Below are 20,042 nucleotides of genomic sequence, written 5' to 3' on the forward strand. Positions count from 1 at the left end.
CGGAGTCCCAGCCGGAGCCCCAGCGCCGCGCCGCGCCCCGCGCGTCTAGGCGCCCCCGACCCTCCCCACCCCCCACCCCCGGGCCCCCGAGTCCCCGCAGCCCCCGGGGCCGGGACAACTGTTGCGGCGGCGGCGGGGGCACCGCGGGGGCGTGGGCGGCCCCGCGCCCCAGCAGGCGGCTCAGCCCCGCGGGCGCCGGCTCCCGGCGGCGGAGCGAGGAGCGAGCGGGCGGCGGGCACGAGGTGAGCGGCGCCCCGGGGCGGGCCGGGCTGGGGCCGCGCGGGGGAAGGGCGCGCCGGGCCGGGGTCGGAGCACCGCGGGCATAGGGGGCCGGGGGCGGGGCTCCTGGAGGGGGAGGGTCCCGGCGTGTGGGGGGGCGGGGTCTTCGGCGCCGGGGCTCCGCGGAAAGGGGTGCGGGCGCCCGGGGCGGGGAGGGGTGCGGGCGCCCGGGGCGGGGAGGGGTGGGCGCACTGGGAGAGCCGCGTTGGGTGCTTCGGAGGGAGGGTCCGGCGGTGCCTTGGAAAGGGGCCGGGGACGCCGGGCGGAGAGTCTGGGGGCGGGAGCCGTGTGGGGTAGCCGGTGCTCTGGCGTTCGGGTCCGCGCCAGGGCTAATCAAGGTCGGGGTCGCTGAACCTTGGGGAGGAGGCGGGCCCGGGTCCGAGGAGCAGTCCGGAGCGCGTCGTGCCGGTACGGAGCAGTTGGGACCGGAATGCGCGTCCGAGGTGGGGACCGGCGTCCGAGGACCTAGTCCCGGAGCGCAGCGAGCCGGGAGCCCCGTGCGCGCCGGACAGAGTTCCGGAGGCACAATGGGGGGGACCCAGCCGGTTCCGGGGGCCCCAGCTGGGCGGCGCGGGCGACCAGGAAGAGCCCCCTCCAAGAGCGCGCCCCTGGCTCCCCGCCTGCCGCGTGGCCCCAATGGAACCGCCGCCGCTTCCCGGGGGCCGAATCAATATTGATCCCGCGCCTGGGGCCGGGTGGCCCGGCGGCCTCCGAAGCTCACTAGCGGGAGCGGTTGCCATGGCAACGAGACCCCAAGCGTCTTCAGGTTATATTTATTCTAATTATTATTATCATTATCAGTATTAGTATTTGTTAAGTCAGCCAGAGGGAAAAAAGAAAGGAAGAAATGCCAGTGCGTCCTGGCGCCTCCAACTGTCCTCTCTTTGGAGAGAGCCAGTGTTGGGCTCCTGGGCCAGGCCCGGCGGGTCGGTGTGGGTGGCGGGCCGCACCCCTGGGGCGATGGGGCCAGGGAAGGGGAGTTACATAATCTGCCCTGGGAGTATGTCTGTATGCCTCTTTGTGTCTACCCTCCCTCTCTCGGCCTCTCTGATCCCTTGGCTTGGTGACTGCTCCTGCCCAAGGAACCCCAGAGCTGGAAGGGGGGAGCAGAAAGTGCCTGGCATCAGGAATCACAGTGGGTGGCCTCTAGCCCTCTCTTCCCTGGCTGGGTGACCTTGAGCAAGGTGCTTGACCCCTCAGAGTCTCTGTTTCCCCATCTGTAAAGTGGCACGGAAGCCCTTGCCACCTCTGAAGGTTGGTGGAGGTTGCCCTGAGAAGGGACTATTAGTTTCTGATGGTGTGCTGTTGGCTGTGTGACCCCAGGCGGTTTCCTGCCCTTCTCTGGGCCTCGGTTCCCCAGTCTATAGAATGAGGGCCTTGACCCCCATGGGTCTACCACATCTTCAGTCACTGGTGTCCTGTGAATCCCATGCTGGGCTGTGATTGAAATGCTGTTGAGCCAGCCAGTTCGGCCCCATTCAGAGCCAGACTAAGGAGGGGGAGGTCCCTCCATCATCCCTTGTTTCTTCACCTGTCAGATGGTTTGAATGTGACCAGGAAGCATGTGGCCCCGCGGGACATTTCACTGCCAGGCAGTCTTCAGGGTATGGTTGGAAATGGTTTTCAAAGCAGAATCACAATAAACCCCGGGCCCCTGGTGGCAGCTCAGGACAATCCCGAAGCTGGTCAGGGTTGTCCAGATGGGGGGGTCCCCCCAACCCCTGAATCTGTGGCTGCTCGGGGCAGGACACCCCCCTGCGAGCCATCCGTCTCTCCAGAGAGGCTGTTTGCCGTGCCTGTCCTGACGGGGGGGTTGAGTGTGGAGCGGGAGATGGCCAGAAAGTTCCCTGGAGCCAGGTGGCCCCTGCACCTCGGGGCTCAAGGTGAAAGCCCCAGGTAGAGGGCACTGCCAGTTTCTTTCATGTCACCGTCACCCGGGGTTCCTGGCTCTGTCTCAGGCATCTGGGAGGTAGTGGACTGACGGGGCGGTGCGGAGAAGCAGTTCAGCTTGGAGCTGTGAGTGTATGTGTGAGACTATGTGGACGTGTTAGTGTGTGTGGCGTGAGAGTTTGTAGCACCCATGGTGTGCGTGTAAATGTGTGTGGTGGTGTGAGTGTGTGTGTAAATGTGTTTGTGTGAGCGTGAGCGTGTGTCCCAGCCCCAGTCCCAAGCCACCCAGCCTGAAGCCTGTCAGGCTGGACGGGAGGGCTGGGGGCAGGGCCAGCGCTGCTCAGACTTTTGTGGGGGAGAGAAAGGGGGGAGGGAGGCCAGCCCCAGGGAGCCGCTGAGAGCCCCTCCCTGTTCCTGTTAGCCATCCATCCATTCATTCCTTCACGCAGACCGCCCAGCGAGCCCCCGTCGCTGCTGCTGAAGGGCATCAGCTCTACCCTTGGCAGCTCTTGAGAAAACAGCCCCTGACGAGCCAGCAGGACTGGAGCCCTGCCTGGGGGAAGCCGAGGCAGTGGGGGCGCAGGTGGGAAGTGTCCGCCCCAGAGAGCCCAAGGAGGGGTGCCAGGGGGGCCTGGTCCAGAAGGCAGGCCTGAAGCAGCCAGAAGGGAGGAGCAGAAGGTGTTCTGGGCAGAGACCCTCTATGGGTGATGATGCAGATTGGCCTGGGGCGGGGGGGGGGGGGCTGCAGGACGAGGGGGACAGGCAGCAGATGGTGCCGCCATGCAGGCCTGGCGCCAGGGAGCTGGACACCCCCCGCCCCCAGCCTGGGGGAGGGTTCAGAAGCAGGAGCGGCAAGGTGGGGAGGATGGGTGGGTTTGGAGCTCGGACACTTACGTGGCCCACGGGTGGGAACCCATGGTGGGGGTGGGCAGAGGGAGGGGTAGTTCGGAAGACAAGAAGATGGATCTGGTTTCCAACTCTCTAGGACGATCAGCCAAGCCCTCGACAGCCCTCCCCGCTTCGGGCCACACTGCGGGAGATGAGTGCCTCATGGCCAGGCCCTTGCCTTCTAAGAGAGGGAGGGAGCAAGCGGACACCAGTTCTGGCCGCTTCAGCCGCCTGCATATGACAAACGACTTTGCTGACACACGTGCAGGATGGCGCCTCCACGGCACTAGGCTGGCATCTGATGGCAGGGGCCAGAAGGCCTACTACGTGCCAGACATTGTGCTGAGCAAGCCCCAAGCCCCAGCACCCCCTAATCCGCACGCCATCTGCGTGAACTGGCCATTATGGATGTTGTTGTGCAGACAAAACAGCCTCAGAGGGGTTCCGAATAACGCAGCTGGGGTCCTGCTCCTAACCACTATGCCGCTCCACCCGGAGCCCGGCCCTCACACACCGCGCTGTGAGCTGCTGCGGGTCAGGCTCTCTGGAGACTCACTTACGAGACATTGATCTGTTTCCTCTGCTCTGGACCGAGCCAGAGCACGGCCCATCTGATGCTCAGGGTGATAGGTATCTCCTCCCTTCGTAGGGACAATCTGCCTCTATTAACTCGGCCTCTGTGGGTTTGCTTCGCCCCAGGCTGAGTCACACGACAGATTCACATCGATCCTAGGATGAACTAAGAGCCCCATCCCCGGCTCCCTCAAGAAGTGGCTTTTCCCAGCCCGGCTGCTCTTTCTAGAAGTTACTGAAATCCCAGTCAACCTCTAAGAACGGGAGGGCCTTGTGTCCTAAACATTCTTCCGTAAGGTGGAGTCCTGAACATCTGGAGCCCCCAAAAGCGAGGAGGGTGACCAGAGGCCTGGGCCACAGCCTCCTGGGGACCGCAGGTGCCACCCACTCTTTTGGTTTTGGCCTCACTCCGCACAAAGCCTGGCAGGAAGGAAGTTCCCTCTCCTCTCTCCATCCCTCTTTTGTTCCTTCCTGACTTCCTTCCTCCAGCTCACACATTCCTTGACCCCTTCTTTATGTGTGACCCCCATTGGGGATATAGAGAAGATCCCAAAGCCCCCTCAGACCTGTCCCCATGGAGTCCCTGCCTAGAGATGACCAGCGCTCAATTTGTTGGGTGACTGAGTGTATAAATAGATAATTCTCTGGCTGTGACAATGGCTGTCTTGGCACCCCTGACCCTGTTACTGTACCCCCTCCCACGTGTCAGCTAGGCCCCCTTGTGACAAGCCCCTCCCTCCTTTTCCCCTTGGCTGTGACCAGGTTGGAAATTTTCTGGAGAGCCTTCTCTGGGCATCCTGACTTGGCCACTCACTGGCGAGTTACTTGCCCTCTGAGCCTATTTTCTCATTCAGCAATGCAGGACATGAAGGTTGTGGGGGAAGGGGTACTGGTAGCGTCTTGGGTGTGGGAGCCCCCACTCTCCATAGCCTAAAGTTGGGGTATCAGGCAAAGAAGGGGACCCCAGCACATCTGGGGCCTGTGTGCCATGCTAAGTTAGAGGGAAGCCCCAGGAGCTGCTGCTGTGGGTCCCGAGAGGGAGCTGGAAACTTGTCCATGTACCCAGATACAGATGGGGACACTGAGTCCACAGCCTGCCCCGGATGTGCTCAAGGTTACAGTGAATGAGCATCCTTGATGGCCAAGGATGTTCAGTGATACCGTTGCAGACTTGGAAGGTGTTTTTCAGAGGCCCCTGAGGCTGCCTGGGCTGGGGGATCAGGAGGGGGCTTGGATGGTAAAATTGCACTCCCTTCCGGCAAAGGCTTCAGACACCCCCACCCTCACCCCCACCCCCTCCAGGCCATTGGCCATCGGAGCGGAAAAGCAGAAGCCAGATGAAATGCAAATGCCTCCCATCCCAGATTTCCGGACGTCAGCCCTGAATGGAGCGTTTACTTTGCGTGTTCTCGACAGCCTGCCCCTTTCCCTCCCCCGACTAGGGCGCACACTCCGATTACCGCCCATCTGTCCTCACGCACACGTACCTCAGCAGATGCGTGCAGACTCGCCTTGAGAAATTAAGAAATAATGCATGAGTTTCCCAAATTACACCCATTTAACACTGAATTAAGTTCTGGAAGCTCTTAACAGAGCCCTGGGAGGAAAAAAATTTCTTGTTCACACTTCCCTGGAAAATGAGACAAACCGTGATCTTTTAAAACCCAGCTACATAATCTGATTATTCCTGGCTGGCAAGCGTCAGAGAAATGCCCGGCGGAGGGCGGGGATGGCTCGGGCCGCCGCCGAGAGATTTGCATGAGGAAATTGGGCCGGGAAAGTTTGCCTCCTGCGCCAGAGTCAAAGCTCCTCGGTGCATGATGGGCTCAGAATAAAGTGCCGCTTTCTTAGATATTGGCGCAAATTAAAAATAAAGGCAAATTCCTTCCATAATCCAGTGTGAGAATTTCCTCCGCAGCTCCCCGAGCTTGTTACGGAAAGGATGGTGATTTGCTTTCACTTCAGGCTCCTTTTCTTTTCGGGAAGAATCCTCCGTGTACAGCTGGATTCGTAGACCAACAGCCAATGCAATTTAGCTTGCATTCAGTCCACATTTCCGGAGCACCTACCCTGTGCCCGGACACAGTGCCAGGCCCCGGAGACCAGAGACAATGAAGACAGGACCTGCTTTTGCTGTGTGATTGTTGGGGGCAGAATAGAATTAAACAGGCATCTGCGAGGTCCTACCCTGCCTGAGGGGGCAGGGAGGGCTCCCTGGAGGAGGTGACTTTTGGCTTGGGTCTTAAAGGGTGAGTAGGAGTGTGCCGGGCCCAGAAGAGGAGCAGCCCGAGAAAAGTCTTGAAGCAGGTCTCGCAGAGGCTTGGGCTCCCAGTGGCATCTTCCAATTTTCACATTGGCAGTTTCCCTTGTTACAAATCCCCTTCATGTGCATTACCTTCCGGCACCCTCAGGAAACCCCAGGGCCAACCTCTTGAGTCTCCCTTTCCCTAAGGAGAACAGAGCCCAGAGAGAGGAAGTGGGGTGTCTGGGGGTCATAGCCAGACAGGGCCCTTTGGGGTGGGGGAATAAGTATAAGACGTTAAAAATGGAAATTCTAAAAATCAAATCATGGAATCACAGACACTAATACCAAAGTCTAGAAAGTCCCCTTTCTCCTTCCCTCTGAGCCCTGCTCCTTCTCCACTACCTCCCAGGCTGGGCTTCAGGACGTGGGGCCTGGGATGTCTGTGCTAGAGCTACCAGCACTCAGCCTCAGTCTCTACATCCAGAAAATGGGGGCAGGGAGGGAGCCTCCGTGTCCCTTTGCAGGAAGCCCAGCATCATCACTGAGCCCCAGAGGCCCAACCTTCACCTCTGGGTGGCAGTCCAGCATGCCCCCGCAGCCATGGGCTGGTTTCCAAGGTCTCTGCTGTTTTAGTGTTTCAGGGAGCAGGTCGGGAATGTGGCATCCTCTGGGTATGACTGCCTGGAATCTGATCCCTGGGACCCTGAGGCCTTTGGGGAATGAGCGGAGCCTCTGAGCAGAGGCCCATCGTCAGGGCAACGGGTGGAGCCGGAGGGAGGCTCCTGGCACAGACCCACAGATCCCTGGAGAACCTGTGCCCGGGGCTCCAGCCAGGACAAGTCCCCCCTCCGCTTGTTCCGAACTCTGCGACCCTGGGCAGCTTCTCTAACCCCCGGGCCTCTGTTTTCTCACCTGCAAAAGTGGGTTATTGTGAGAACCGGATAAGGTTTGCAGAGGTGCTTAGTGAGCACAGAGTGTGCATTGACGACTGCGTCAGCTCTCCCTATTCTCACTTTATTACGGTGAACAGACGTGTCACTGTGGTACTGTTCATCCTGTTCACCCTGCTCCAGCCCTTTCTGCAGCGGCCAGGAACCACAGCCGGTCGTCCCTGAACCTCCGTGGCCGTGGTTGTTGACTGAATGAGGAAATGAGTCAAGGGGACCATGAGAACGGCTGGTGGCCGGCCCAGCTCACCCTCCTGGGCTCACGCCCCAGTTCCAGTGTCGGGCTGCTCGGTTCACCCTGAGCCTCAGTGTCCTCGTGTGCAAAATAAGGCCGATAACGTTGGTAATGATAATAGTACGTTACAAGGGTGTTTTTGAGGGTTACGGGTAAGAATCATAATATTCCGGGCTCCTGGGTCCATCACAGTGATGACCATGATTTATTATCCCAGAACTCTGGAGGGACCATCCGGGCTGGAACCCCCGTCTCCAGCCCTGCTAGTTGTGGGACCTCGGGCGAGTTACCTGACCTCTTGGAGCCTTGGTGTCCTCATCTAAAAATGGGGATAGCGCCCACCTCACAAGGTTCTTTCAAGACTCAAATGAGGAAATCCGAGGACCTTGCTTGGTGCGGAGCCCGACGCGTAGTTACGTGCTCAGTAAACATTATTGTCATTGCCACCACGGGTCCACTTAATAACGGAAACACCCAGGAGGTTCCCAGGGGCAGTGGAGCTTCTCTCTGTGCTTGAAGGGTGGAGACCACTTCATTCCTGATTTAGTTCTGGGGCCGGTGCCTAGCCCAGGGGTGCCCGGGCAGGATGGACAGATGGGCAAGTGGATGGATGGGTGGATGGGTGGATGGGTGGATGGGTGGGTGAGCGAGTGAGGGGTTGGATGGAGGATGGAAAGAGGGAAGGAAGGAAGGATGGACAGCTGTCAGGAAAGGTCACAAGCCTAGGATCGGGGCAGCTGCGGAGGGGCTTCCTTCTGAAGGCCATTGGCAATGAGGTGGAATGGGCTTTGTGGCCTTCTCTCTTCTCTGTGCAAACGTCTACTGTCCCCGTTCCCCGGGACTGGGCATGGTGGCCCAAGTCCGGGGGCCCAGGCCACCAGTGTCCCTGCCAGTTTGGTTCTGAGCCGGACAGAGCTGAGTTCGGGCTGTGGCTTCCTCCCCTTTCGCACAGCGAAGTCCGGGTGCAGCTCCGAACCTCTGTTCCCTCCTCCATAATGCGGGCTGAGCGCTGCCTTCCTTTGGGGGCTGGTGGTGCGCAAAGATAACGTGTCTGAGCGTAGTTTGTAATCTGTGAAGCTACACTGAAAGTCGGAGGAGGTGTTTGGACTCCACACGCCGCAGGCCGAGATTATGGAGCAGCCTGTGAGCCACCTGGTGGCTTCCAGAAGGGGCCCGAAGCGCGGGGTCAGGGAAGGGGCAGGGACGAGGGCACTGCCAACCCGGGGCAGAATTCGGCCTGCCGGCCCTGGGCACGGGAACACTGGCTCCCAGGCCTGCAGGCGCCCCGACCTGCTGGGGAGACCCGTGAGTCGCCACGGAGCCCCCGTCCCGGGCGCTTTGTAAACACCAGCCCATTTAATCCTGGGAACGTTCCATGAGGAAGGACAGGTTACCACTCCTACCCGGGTGATGACTTCCCTGCGAGCACACAGCTGCTAAGCAGAAAGCCAGGATTTGGATCTGGCAGCTTCGACTCTTTCCACGGTGGGAGGCCGGATACGCTTCGTGGTCGGGGGAGGCGCCGGCATGGGGGGGGGGCGCGCCACAGTCCTGTGCCCACCCGTCACCAGTGTGTGGCCTTGCCGAGCCGCCGCCTCTCTGTCTCAGTATCCTCTGTAAACTGGGGTCCCCAGCGGGACCTCTGGGGTCCTGGGTGCTTGAGGGGCCAGGCAGAGTGCTCCAGAAGCAAGCCCTTCACACGTTTCCACTCGTCTGTCACCATCACAGAGAGCTCCTTCTCTCTGGGGAGGGGGATGCAGGGCAGCGAGACCCTGGGGAAGGAATGGGGTCTGAGTGCGGTTATACTGGGGTTGCCCCAGCATCGTCTGGGCCCGAAGGTCGAGGGCTGTGGGGTCTTTAATATCTGGCACCCGGTTTCCACTGCCACCTGTGGCCACCTCCGAAGGGGCCAGGTGTCAGGAGCGCATAAGCCATCTGCTCGGATGCCCTGTGGCATGGTTATTCACTCCTGAAGTTGCACCCAGGCCTTGTGGTCTGCAGGAAGTCTGAGTCCTACGGGTCTGAGTCCCATGTAAGGGACTGAGCAAGTGTGGGTGATGACGGGGTTTGGAGGAGCAATTGTGCCTGGAGAGAGGGGCCGGAGCAGCAAGGAGGCCTTCCCAGAGGAGGTGGCACCCCAGGAGGTAGAGTATGAGATGACCAGGTCAGTGAGCAAGGGTGGAGGGACATCGAGGCAAAAGGAACAATGCATATGGAGCCCAGGAAAAGGAGCTGGCGCACTTTGGGTGCTTGGGCACGGCTGTCCCGTGATGGTGGTAGAGGCTGGGCAGGGGAGGCTGTAGCATTCAGCAGTGGCCTGACCTCCAAGGACTCTGGCAAGTTAAGGAGCGTTTGTCCTGCCGCTTGGTCAACAGGGATGATGACGGCCCCTCATAGTTGCTTGTGTTGTGGCTCAGCCCAGCATCCAGAGAACTTTCCTGACGGGAGAGGGGTGGGGAGGCAGGTGGCAGCCTCCAGCTGCGCCCAGTCTGCCAGGCTCCCAGGGTGCCCCATTGCCTGCAGAGCCCCCCGCCAAGTTCAGTCCTTTCTGGGGAAGCAGAGCCTTCTCTTCCAGGGCCAGGGTATTTCCAGTGGGTGCCCAACATGCGCGCCACCTGAGAGTACAGACTCCCAGCCCGGGTGAGCCCCCGTCCGTCTCCTGCAGGGCCACAGGCCAGCAGGTGGGAACGTCCAGCCGGGTCACCAGGAGAGGGCAAGGGCCTGGCAGAATTCTGGGCAGGGCGAGGGAAAGATTAGGAGACTTTTCTCCTGAAATTCAAACAATTGGACAATCTGTTCTGGATCGATTTAGAAGCAGTGAAGTGGGAAAAAAAAAATCAGAAAATATAGTGTGAAAGCTATTTTCTCTCTCTCAGTTGGGAAGAGGGATGAGCAGTTTATTTGTGGACTGTCCAAGGCCGGGGCCGGGGCTTCTTAGCTCCTCGCTGCCCCTGCACTGCTGCCCTGGCCCCCCACTCACCCACTCCCGGCCTCTTCCTCCTCCGTGCCCAGGGCAGGGCTGGGCAGCCGGGGTCTCAGAGGGGCATCAGCCCTGGCTCCGGCCTCCGCCAGGAGCCAACGGTCCACAGGGACCTCAGGCGTGGGCATAGCCAACATGGGCACCGCTGAGCTCGGTCCCTTCTGTGCAGACAGCAGGTGGGGAGGGATGGAGAGGCCTGCTCCCCGCTCCAGACCGAGGCCTCCGCATGCCAAGGGCGAGTGTCTGTCTAGTTCATTCCTGCATCCTCAGGGCTGAGAGTCAGGGGTGATACCTAGCAGGGGCTCGGTGGAAGTTTCCTGGCTGAATGATGGGTGGGAGGGAGGCAGGCAAGAAGAAAACCGGGGTTCTAAATGGAGCGACCTACTCACGGTCCCACGTCAGTTAGTGGTGGTGATGACATTGGAACCAGATCCGTCACCCTGATACCTGGGTGCCCCCCCTCCCCCCTCCCCATCTGTGAGGCCAGGAGCTAGGTCTGAGACACTCGGGGGATCTCCCGCCAACGACCCCCTTCTTTCCCAGGCATGGCCTATCCACTTCTCCTGACACCACCAAATGTAGATTTCGTTTTCACAGCTTGAGCCAAATGCTGATTGTTTTAAAATAAGCCTGTTCAGTGTGAGGCCAGACTAGTGTAGAGTGGGGGGTGGGGGGGAAGCAGGAGTGCGGATCCCTCCTCCCCAGCTTCCCTGTGGGACTTTCCCCCAGGAGAACGGGGCCCCAGGGGCTGTGGTGAGCCGAGGTCTGTGGATGGAGGAGTTCAATCAGGGGCCAGGTCTGCCGGGAAGTCCTGAGTGTGGGCGGAGGGCCGGGCCTCCAGCGCCGGGTGGGAAATGGGACCAGCTTATTCCAAAAATGGTCTCTCTTCTGCTCTTCCCCCAGGCCTCGGGAGAGGGGGAAATTCCCGGTGGTTTCATTTCGGGAGAGTGGCAGCCTTCTCCCTTAACACCACTTCCTCCCGATTGCCCAAGGCCAAGAGCCCGAGGCCCAGAAAGGACCTTGACTTGGAAACTGGACCAGCTTGGGGCCAAGTGCCCGTAGGTCAGCGGCTCTGTGACCTTGGCCTGGTGACACCACCTCTCAGGGTCTTACTTTTCCTATCTGCACACTAGGAGCAGCAGCCCCCCGCCCCCTTTTCGAAAATTAAAGGAGACAGTATTTGTCAGATGCCAATCCCAGGGCTGGACACATAGTAGGTGCTCAGGAAATAGTCTTTTGCTCTTGTTTCCACTGTACAGAAAGAAGGTCAGTTCTTATATACAGTTTCACTCTTGTGTGGGTTCTGCCTCTACAGCCTGGAGCCTGTGGGCTCTGGTCCAAGGACGGTGCCCCCCCCCGCCCCGACGGCGCAGAGAGCCCTGTGAGCCCCCAGACGTCTCCCCCGAGCCACGCCGGGGATGTGTAGACTGTGCCAGTTGTGGCCAGTGTGGCATTGTGGAGGGAGTCCTGTGCCGAGAATCTGGAAACCCGGGTGCCAGTCCCAGGTCGGCTTTGTATGAGCTATGTGACAACCTCCCCCAGCTCCCAACAGACTGACAGCCTCTCTGATCCTCCGTTCCTCCGTGTCCACATCTGAGGCTAATAATCTCTCCGGGGACCACATCTCGGGGTCACGAGCAGCTCACGTTAGAGAACATGGAACAGCCGGAAGCAAACCCCGAGCCCCAGCGACGGAGGGGCTGAGAAAGGAAACCCTATTTCCTGACCACCCGCTGACCCCCCAGCCCGGTCCTGGATTCACATATACCACCTCATTTCATCCCTCAGGCCACCCCCATGAGGCTGGGACCAGCACCCCACTTTGCGGGCAGGAGGGAGGCCCAGACAGACTAGGTCAGGCGTCCGGGGGCACAGGACCACCGTGGGACCTCCCCCAGGCCAGCCTGCGGCCCTGTCCTCTCTGCGGCCGCCCTCGGCCAGGCCCGGCCCAGCACCAGCCTCCTCGTGGACTCCCACCCTGCCCACCCTGGTTCTGCCTGGCTTCCTTGCTGACAGAGCTCTTTCATAAATGCTTTTTGATGTTACCTCTCCATTCCCCAGAAATTTTGGAGCCCACATTCCCCAAAGCGGCACACTAATTAGACCTCCATAAGACTGTTTACCTAGATGTCAACCTATGCTCTAAAATTGAGCAATTTTCTCCCCATTCTTAGCGATGTTCAGTTTTGGAAAAGCGGGAAGCCTGCTGAGGTGGGCCGGGACGTCTCCTTCAGCCCAGGAGCCCCCCGGGGTGGGGGGAAGGCTCGCCCTCCCTGTGCTGGGCTCTGCCCCATCACCACGGTGGACCGGGATGGACTCCCGTTTGGGGAGGCGGGTGTAGGCCTGATGGCAGGGCCTTCCCTCCCGCAGGGCCTGTGCTCGGCCCCTCGCTCCCCGCTCCCTCTCCAGCATCTCTCGTGCCAAGATGAACACAGAGCCCACCTGGGGGATGGTCAGAGGGCTCCAGCCGCTCCGTGGACACCGGCAGACAGGTTTCTTAGTGAGTCTTGGGTTTCCGGAGTGGTAACTCAAAAGAATGGCTCTCCAGTTCGGGGAAGAGGTGCTGGCTGGGCTGGGGAGGAGCCCCCAGGCTGGGAAGAGCAGGGAAGCAGGCAGGAAGAGAAAAGCGCCAGGGGCTCAGAACATTCCGTGTGATTCCAGAGCCCAGCTCCTGACCAGACACCTGACGGTGGCTGGACATGGTGACCCCAGGCCTGGCTTCCCTCCAGATCACCTAAGACCATGTGATACTGCTGTTCTTCTGGATGGCATGGGGGTGCGGGGGATGTGTCTGACGCGGGGGTCTTCCCACTTTCCTGGAACCCCCATGCCCTCCGCCTCTCACACCAGTCTCATGGCCGACCCCTCGTTCTTCCTGGGAGATCAGTCATAGGAATGGCTGGCAGAGGGGGCAGCAAAGCCCAAGGTGGGGAACCACAGGGCTGGGGCTGGCCGAGGAGTTCAGGTTGGGGTGCCAGGGGCCCCAGCAGTGGAGATGAGCCAGAGGAGGACTGCTGTCTGTTCAGGTCTGGGCTGCAGGGGTGAGCAAGGGGAAGACGGCCAGGAGCCACTTCCTGCCACCTTTGCGAGCGACCTGTGTCCCCCAGCTGCCTGGCCATTGCCACCAGGGAGCCCTCTTGGGTGTGGAGGGTCCCAGGTGAGGCCAGGCCTGGCTCGCTGGGGGCTGGAGTGGGATAGGGACCCAGGCCAGCTAACGGGGGGTGGCAACAGATGCTTTTGAGAGGGGCAGCAGGGCCTAGCTTGGCTTTTGGCGGCTGCTGGCTCACCTCCTGCTCAGCAGCTTTGGTGCCAATTATGGGGAGTGTGGGCGGGAGGCTCGTTAACCCCCCCAGAAGTGGAGTGGGTCGAGGGGTGATTCAGGGGAACGTGGGCCCCCCAGGCCAGCGGTAGGGGGTTAAGAGTGCCATGTCGGGGCAGTGGGGGGGGGGGGGGGTCGCACGCACCATCCCTGTGGTCTCCTATATGGCCCTATTTGCATAATTTTGAAGTTGATTGGCCTAAAGGCAACTTCGCTTAATCACAGCTGACGAGTCTCTGGTTGCAACAGCAGCTGCTGCCCATTAGCCGAGTTGGAGTTGGTGCCAGGGTTTGTTACTAGTTCGCTCGGCAGCCCCTCCCCCAGCTCCCCCCTCCCTGCCCCTGCTCATCAGACACCACCCCCTACCCCCCCCACCCCCCCACCCCCGGCCAGGGAACCGGCAGGGCCTGGAGGCTGCCTGGAGAATCTGCGGCCTGCTCCCTGGTGTGTGCCCTGGCTGGGGCTTCTCAAACTTGCAGGCGCTGGCACCAGTTAGCAGGCACTGGTTAGCAGGCACCAGGACTGGTTAGCAGGCACTGGTTAGCAGGTGCTTGGACCGGTTAGCAGGCACTGGTTAGCAGGCACCAGTTAGCAGGTGCGGGGACTGGTTAGCAGGCACTGGTTAGCAGATGGTGGGACCAGTTAGCAGGTGCTGGGACTGGTTAGCAGGCACCAGGACTGGTTAGCAGGCACAGTCCCTGATTCGGCAGGTGGGGCAGCCCGAGAGCCTGTGTTTCCAGCCAGCTCCCAGGACATGCCCTGGATGCTGTCCGTGGACTTCATGGTGGGTATCAAGGCTCTAATGCAGGGGTTCACAAGCTGGGCCTGCCTGTTTCTGTTAATAAAGTTTTACTGGAACACAGCCCCTCCCATGTGCTTAGTATCGCGTATGGCTGCTTTCTTGCTCTGATCTCAGAGCTGAGTTATTGCAACAAGACCCAGTGGCTCAAAAGCCAATGATAAGTACTATCTGGCTCTTTCTAGAAAACGTCTCCTGAACTCTGACTAGCCCAGTGGTTCTCATACTTGGGCGTCTGTCAGATTCCCCTGAAGAGCTGGGATAAAGATGCAGATTCTGAGATCCTACGTTTCTAGCCAGCTCCCAAGTCAAGTGCAGGGCCACACTCCAGGCACCCTGGTCCAGGCATCTCTTACAACATTCTGCACACATCTTGTCCTGCTCTGAACACCATTCCCATTAGACAGAAGAAGAAACTGAGGGTCTGAGAGGTCCCTTAACTCTCCAAGGTCCTGAACTGATAAGCGCTAGCTCTTCCCCACGACATACTGTACCCTTGATGCAGGTACCTCACCCTAAGGTGAACACACCCCAGGTACAATACACCCCAGTTACTTAGCTTGGTCTGTTTCAAATCTGGGTTCCACAACTGGGGCTTACTATTAGTAACAGCAACACCTGAGCCAGGCTCAGAGTGCCATCATCCTCTTTGGGTTAGGGAAGCACGATCATGGGAGGTCAGGGTGTCAAGGGCACAGCCGAGAGCACCTGGCATCCAGTGGGGGCTTTGCTGTGTGCCCTCTGCCAACATCTGCAGAGCAGCTGGTGATTTGCTGTGTGTTCAGTTACCAACATCCGTTTGGCGTCATTCACTCCCTCGGCAGTGACCACCTGTCCTGCCACCCCTGGGTCACCTGGTCACTGTGAATGATCAGCATGCTCTTCATCTCCTTAGTCTTCCCCAAACCCAGAGAGGGGAGAGGCAGGGCACCCACTTACAGAGGAAGAAGCCCGGTCAGGTCAAATCGTGGAAGGACGGTTCGTGTCCCTTTTTGTAGGCGAGGAAGCCGCGGCACAGAGAGTTGATGACCAGGAAGTACTCGAAGGGACAGGGTTGTGCCTGCGAGGAGCCAGGGATCCATGTGGAGACAGAGCCTTGCTGGAGTGGGGAGGTGACAGCACCAGGCCAAGAGTCCAGGAGGCCTATCTGAGCACAGGCATCCTTTCCAGAGAACTCTGCCAAGCCAGCTACCTGGGGCCCCTCCCCAGGCCCTGGTGTCGCCCCCCCAGAGTCTGGGAGCTGAGACTATTTACGGTCGATGGGGGAGGGGACATAATCTTTATTTTTGTCCATATTTTTTAGCACTGATTTTATATTTTATTGCCTGGACTCCAGGGGAGTTAGGTTAGTCCCTCTCCCGGTGTTCTTCCACTACGGTTCCTGTCAAAGCTGCTTTACTGACTTGTTTGCCTATTAATAACATAATAGACATTCTCGAGCCCACCACCCAATGCAGGAGCTGGAACATTGGCCCCGAGTGCCCTCCCTCACCCCCTGCTCTGCAGGGCCCGAGCATTGTGTTGGCTCCCCTCTGTGCCCTGGTCACGGCCATACGTTTTCTACAAGAGTGCGTGTTTCTCCAGCTCCTTCTAGTCTCAGCAAGTGGACTCTGCCATGTTTGATCTGGGGACCTGAATCTCTCCCTCAGCCCTGTGTTGCTAAAGTGCCCTGAGATGTTCGGCGTGGCTGTGGTGCCCTCGGCAGCTTGGAGTGTTTCGGTGTTTGGGCATACCACAGTGCATTTTCCCGTCTATCCATTTGGCTCGCCTCCAGGGTTTTGCTCTTCTAAACCTGTGCTGCCAGGAACATTCTCATACCTGGTACATGTGGGCCAGCACCCCTGAGCCCAGGACGGGGTGTGTTGGTGCCACTTACCATGCCGTGGCTGGGCACCCACCACGTCTAAGAGGATGTAGTGAAATGAGCCTCTCCTGGGCCTCCCTGAGCTTGCGGAGGGATCGTACTCCTACTAGGCTGGCTGGTCTGTGCTGTGCATCCAGCCCTTGCAAAGGTGAATATAGGAACTCCTATGCAGGGTAATCACGAAGAGTAATGGAACATTAGGGCTACACGTTTATGTGCCATAGGTTCTCAGGATCTGGCACATAGGAGGTTCGCTTTGAATAGTAGCTTAAAAATGTTGAGGTGGCCCAGGCTCAGAGAGGTGCAGGGGCTTGCCCAGGGTCACACAGCTGAGAAGTGGATCCGAGTGTGTGGATCCCAGGCTCAGAGCCTGCCCTCTGGCTCTCTCCTACCTTGGTAAGCACCGCGCAGAAATGGCTCCCACGTTCATTACACTGCAACAGCCCTCACTTTCACCTCCCGTTTGTAAGTCTCGTTCCTTGAACACCCCTCCCCCCACCCTAGAGGCCACTGTGAGACCCTGGGGTCCACATCGAGTCTCAGCTCTGCCACCGACTAGCTGGTGGCCCAGGATGAGTGATGAAGCTCGTGGAGTTGAGGAGATAAGAAAGTGCCTATTTCCTCACTTGTAAAAAGTACAGATGATCTACCCCCCTCCTAATCCTGAGAATTAAATAAATATTGCCTGCCCCTCACCCTCGTCAGGCGGGGTCGACACTTCTCCTGGGCCCCGCGGCTCCCATTTCCCCTTGACTGCACGGTCACCCTGGGGGCCCTTGTCCGCCTGGGCCGTGGCTGGATAAGGGGAACCCAGGCCAGTCTGAAGTTGGTGATAAGCAGAGCACCCGTTCTTCGGGGGATGAGAAAGGGGGTTTTATCTCTGGCCCAGCTCAGGACAGGCAGGATTCGAGGGCTAGAAGGGAGGGAGGGGGAGCTGGCCTCCTTGATGGCTCAGCTCTAAATTCTTTCAACATCCCCCCCCCCCCCCACCCCCTCCCCCCAGCCCCCCAGGGTGGCCTGTGTGCACACCTAGCTGGCCAGACAGAGGACCGAGTGGACAGACATAGGGGCCCCCCGCAGGGTCACAGCTGTATGAGTGTGGGCCGGCCCCTCCCCCCCACCCATTGATTACAGACCCAAGAATGCACAGAAGGTGCTCGAATGGCTCCCCGCTCCCCACTTGACTTGCTTTGTCCTTTGCTCTGTTTCCCTGTCCCTTCCCCACCCAAGAGTGTAGCACCCCTAGTTTATGGTGGTCCTCATGAGTTATGGGAGTGAGCCCATCAGCACTACTCTGTGCCCAGAGTGCTCACCTGGGCCCTGATAGGTGAACCGCGCCTCCCCCCGCTTCCTCCCCCCACCGCACTCCCATTGCACTGGCCTCGTCCCCTAGCTCTGTCCCACCTCTCGGCCTTTGCCCGAGCTGGCTGGCGTGCTCTCTCCCCCAGGCCCCCCTCTCCTGGTCTGGGGAAAGCCTGCTTACCTCAGAACTCAGCTTCCCTGAGCGCCCCCGATCCAGACAAGGTCAGGGCCCTCCCATCTGCTCCAAGGCCCTGAGTCACTCATGTGGGTGTTTGGTTGGCTTCGTGAGGGTTGGGACGGGTCTGTTCCCACTGGGCCCGCCATCTGTCGTCCCCTGCCCAGCGCCCAGCTCACACCTCGTAGGGAATGAATGAATGAATGAATGAATGAATGAATGAATGAATACATTCACACATGCCTGCTTGGTCCCTCCCAGCACCCTTTCAAGATGAGTGTGTGATCCCCATTTACAGATGGGAAACTGAGGCTTGGCTCCGGCTTCTGTTCTCCCCCAGGAGGAGGGCTCCCGGGGCCAGGGCCCCCCACACTGATGGAGGCCGGGAAAGAAATCGAGGCCACCCTCCAGCAGGCCTTCTGTGGGCCTGTCTTTCCTCTTCCTGCCCTGACACTTTCAGTGATTCATTCTTCATGGGATATTTTTGTGTTGCTCCAGTGGCGGGGGGGCGGGGGGGGAATGCCTGTGGGATTTCCAGGGGTTGTTTTATCTCCATGGTGCCGCCAAATAATTCGAGGGAACAGACAGAGGCAGAGGGGTGTCAGGTTACGGAGTGTCCCTCGATGGCTTCAGCCAAGTGCTCCCCTCAACTAGGGAGGAAACCGAGGTGGAGTTGGGGGAGCTGCTGGCCCTGTGACCCGGCGTGGCCCCGCGGGGGGGAGAGCAGAAACTCCGGGGGCCGGGATGGCCTGCTGTGTGCCCTTCCCTGGGCCTCACCTGGGACGTGGGGAGAGCGGCAGTGCCGGCCTCCAGCATTTGAGGACGGAACATACAGGAAGGACGTGGTGTGTGCAGACCTGGCCCAGGGCCAGGGGTCAAGGAGGGGAACCAGGGAAGCAAGCCGAGGTTAGAACTTGAACCCAGAGCCCAGCTGGCTGGGTGCAGGGGGTCGAAGAGGGGAGAGAGCCCTTTATCAAGGAGAGACTGCAGTGTGTTCTCGAAGGGGGGATGGGGGGCAGCAGTGGTTTCCAAGTTGGTGGTAATGTGCACTCTGCCCCCGTTACAACACTCTTTCCAACACCCCACACTACAGTTTGCAGAGATCCCTTTGACCGTCCAGGGGCCCCCTGGAGCGGGCGTTATCATGCCCACCTGATATGGGTGACGGGGGGGGGGGACGGGAAGCATAGAAGACTCTGAGCCGTCCCACCTGGGTGCCCTGGCCGCAGAGCTGGGGTTTGGGGTTTCTCGGCTAAGGTGAGTGGCTTCCACCATGAGGCTGATGCCCAAGGTCACTGTCAATGACAGGAGAAGTCAAGCCCCCCATCTCCGCGGGAGGGGCAGGCATGGTGCACTAAAGGCCTCTGCCTGGCTCTACCCTGCTTCCTCTGAAAGCTTGCTCTTTGCGATAAGGCAGACCTGGCATCCAGGCCAGTGAGTGTGGACAGAGTTCCTCCTCTTTGGGCAGCAAACATCTAGTCAGCACCTACTGTATGCAAAGCAAGGCAGGGGAGGATAAGAGGCCCAGAGGTCCCCTCTGCCCCAGAACCTGGCACCAGGCAGGGAAGCGATTAGCCAGCAGGCAGGGTGGAAGGGTGTTAGTGCTAACATGAGGCACAGACAGCAGGAAGAGGAATTCACCTGTAGGCCGACTGTTCAAACACACTTTCATTTGCTAAGGGGCACCCCAGGAGACTCTCAGGTACCTAAACCACTGGCTTTGGAAACACAGTGGGCAACACCAGGTAAGAGCCATCTGTGGAGTCCGTGGTCTATGCGCTGGGTGCTCTGCCAGCATTTCTGGTCCTTTCTGTTCCTTTGTACCCCAGCAAGGAGGGGGCATGGTTCCCATCTTACAGATGAGAAACCTGAGCCCAGGGAAGGAAGTTGCTTAGAATTCCCAGCTAGTGAGCTGCAGAGCTGGGATCCCAGGCTAGGTGGTGTCACCCCCAACCCACCATGAGCCTGTTTGGAGTCAGACAGACCTGAGTTCAGGTCATGGCCCTGCCACCCTCCAGGTCGACACAAACCACTTAGTCGCCCTAAGTTATGGTTTATTTATCTGAAAAATGGAGCTGATGATGCCTACAGTCATTCACCAATCTGGCAAGTGTTTGTAAAGGGCCCACTATGTGCCAGGCCCCATGCTGCTTACAGTGACAAGCAGCGACCATGTGGTCTCAGCAGGGCGAGCGTCGAGGGTGCGTGATCGGCGCAGTCCCACAGAGCCCGGGCGCTCAGGAGGGCCCAAGCTTGGCTTAAATGCTCTGCGGTAGCTATCTAGAAATGCCTAATCATTTTTTTTTTTTAACAAAGGCCTGCGTTTTTCATTTTGTGCTGGGCCCTGCAAATTATGTCCCTGGTTCTGGGTCCCAGCCCTCATCCAACTTACAGTCCAATGGAAGAGACGAATGTACTCAGAGCCGCGGCTCCAAGTGCGCAACTAGAACCTCCATCTGCATTTGAAAGGCAAGGTGAGCGGGCAGTGAGCATAGCAGCAGGGCTCAGGGAAGGCCTCTTGGAGGCCCCAGGCCCCGGGGGAATTG

General features: G+C 59.3%; 1 protein-coding gene across 4 annotated transcripts in view; it reads left to right on the forward strand.

Moving 5' to 3' along the window:
• The window catches only part of SHISAL1 (shisa like 1), an 83,439-nt gene that overhangs the window by 6,440 nt on the left and 56,957 nt on the right, over positions 1 to 20,042 (forward strand). The window contains exon 1 of one of the 4 annotated variants that reach the window (XM_025881494.2): positions 118 to 242. The exons of the other annotated variants lie outside the window; for them this stretch is intronic. The gene's annotated coding sequence lies outside the window, so the exon portion shown is untranslated. Of the gene's footprint in view, positions 1 to 117; positions 243 to 20,042 lie in introns of those variants that run through there. 4 annotated transcript variants of the gene reach the window in all.

This window comes from Callorhinus ursinus, unplaced genomic scaffold, assembly GCF_003265705.2.
Source record: "Callorhinus ursinus isolate GAN/ISIS: 27379988/994484 unplaced genomic scaffold, GSC_fseal_2.0 scaffold48, whole genome shotgun sequence".
Classification (NCBI taxonomy): Eukaryota; Metazoa; Chordata; class Mammalia; order Carnivora; family Otariidae; genus Callorhinus; species Callorhinus ursinus.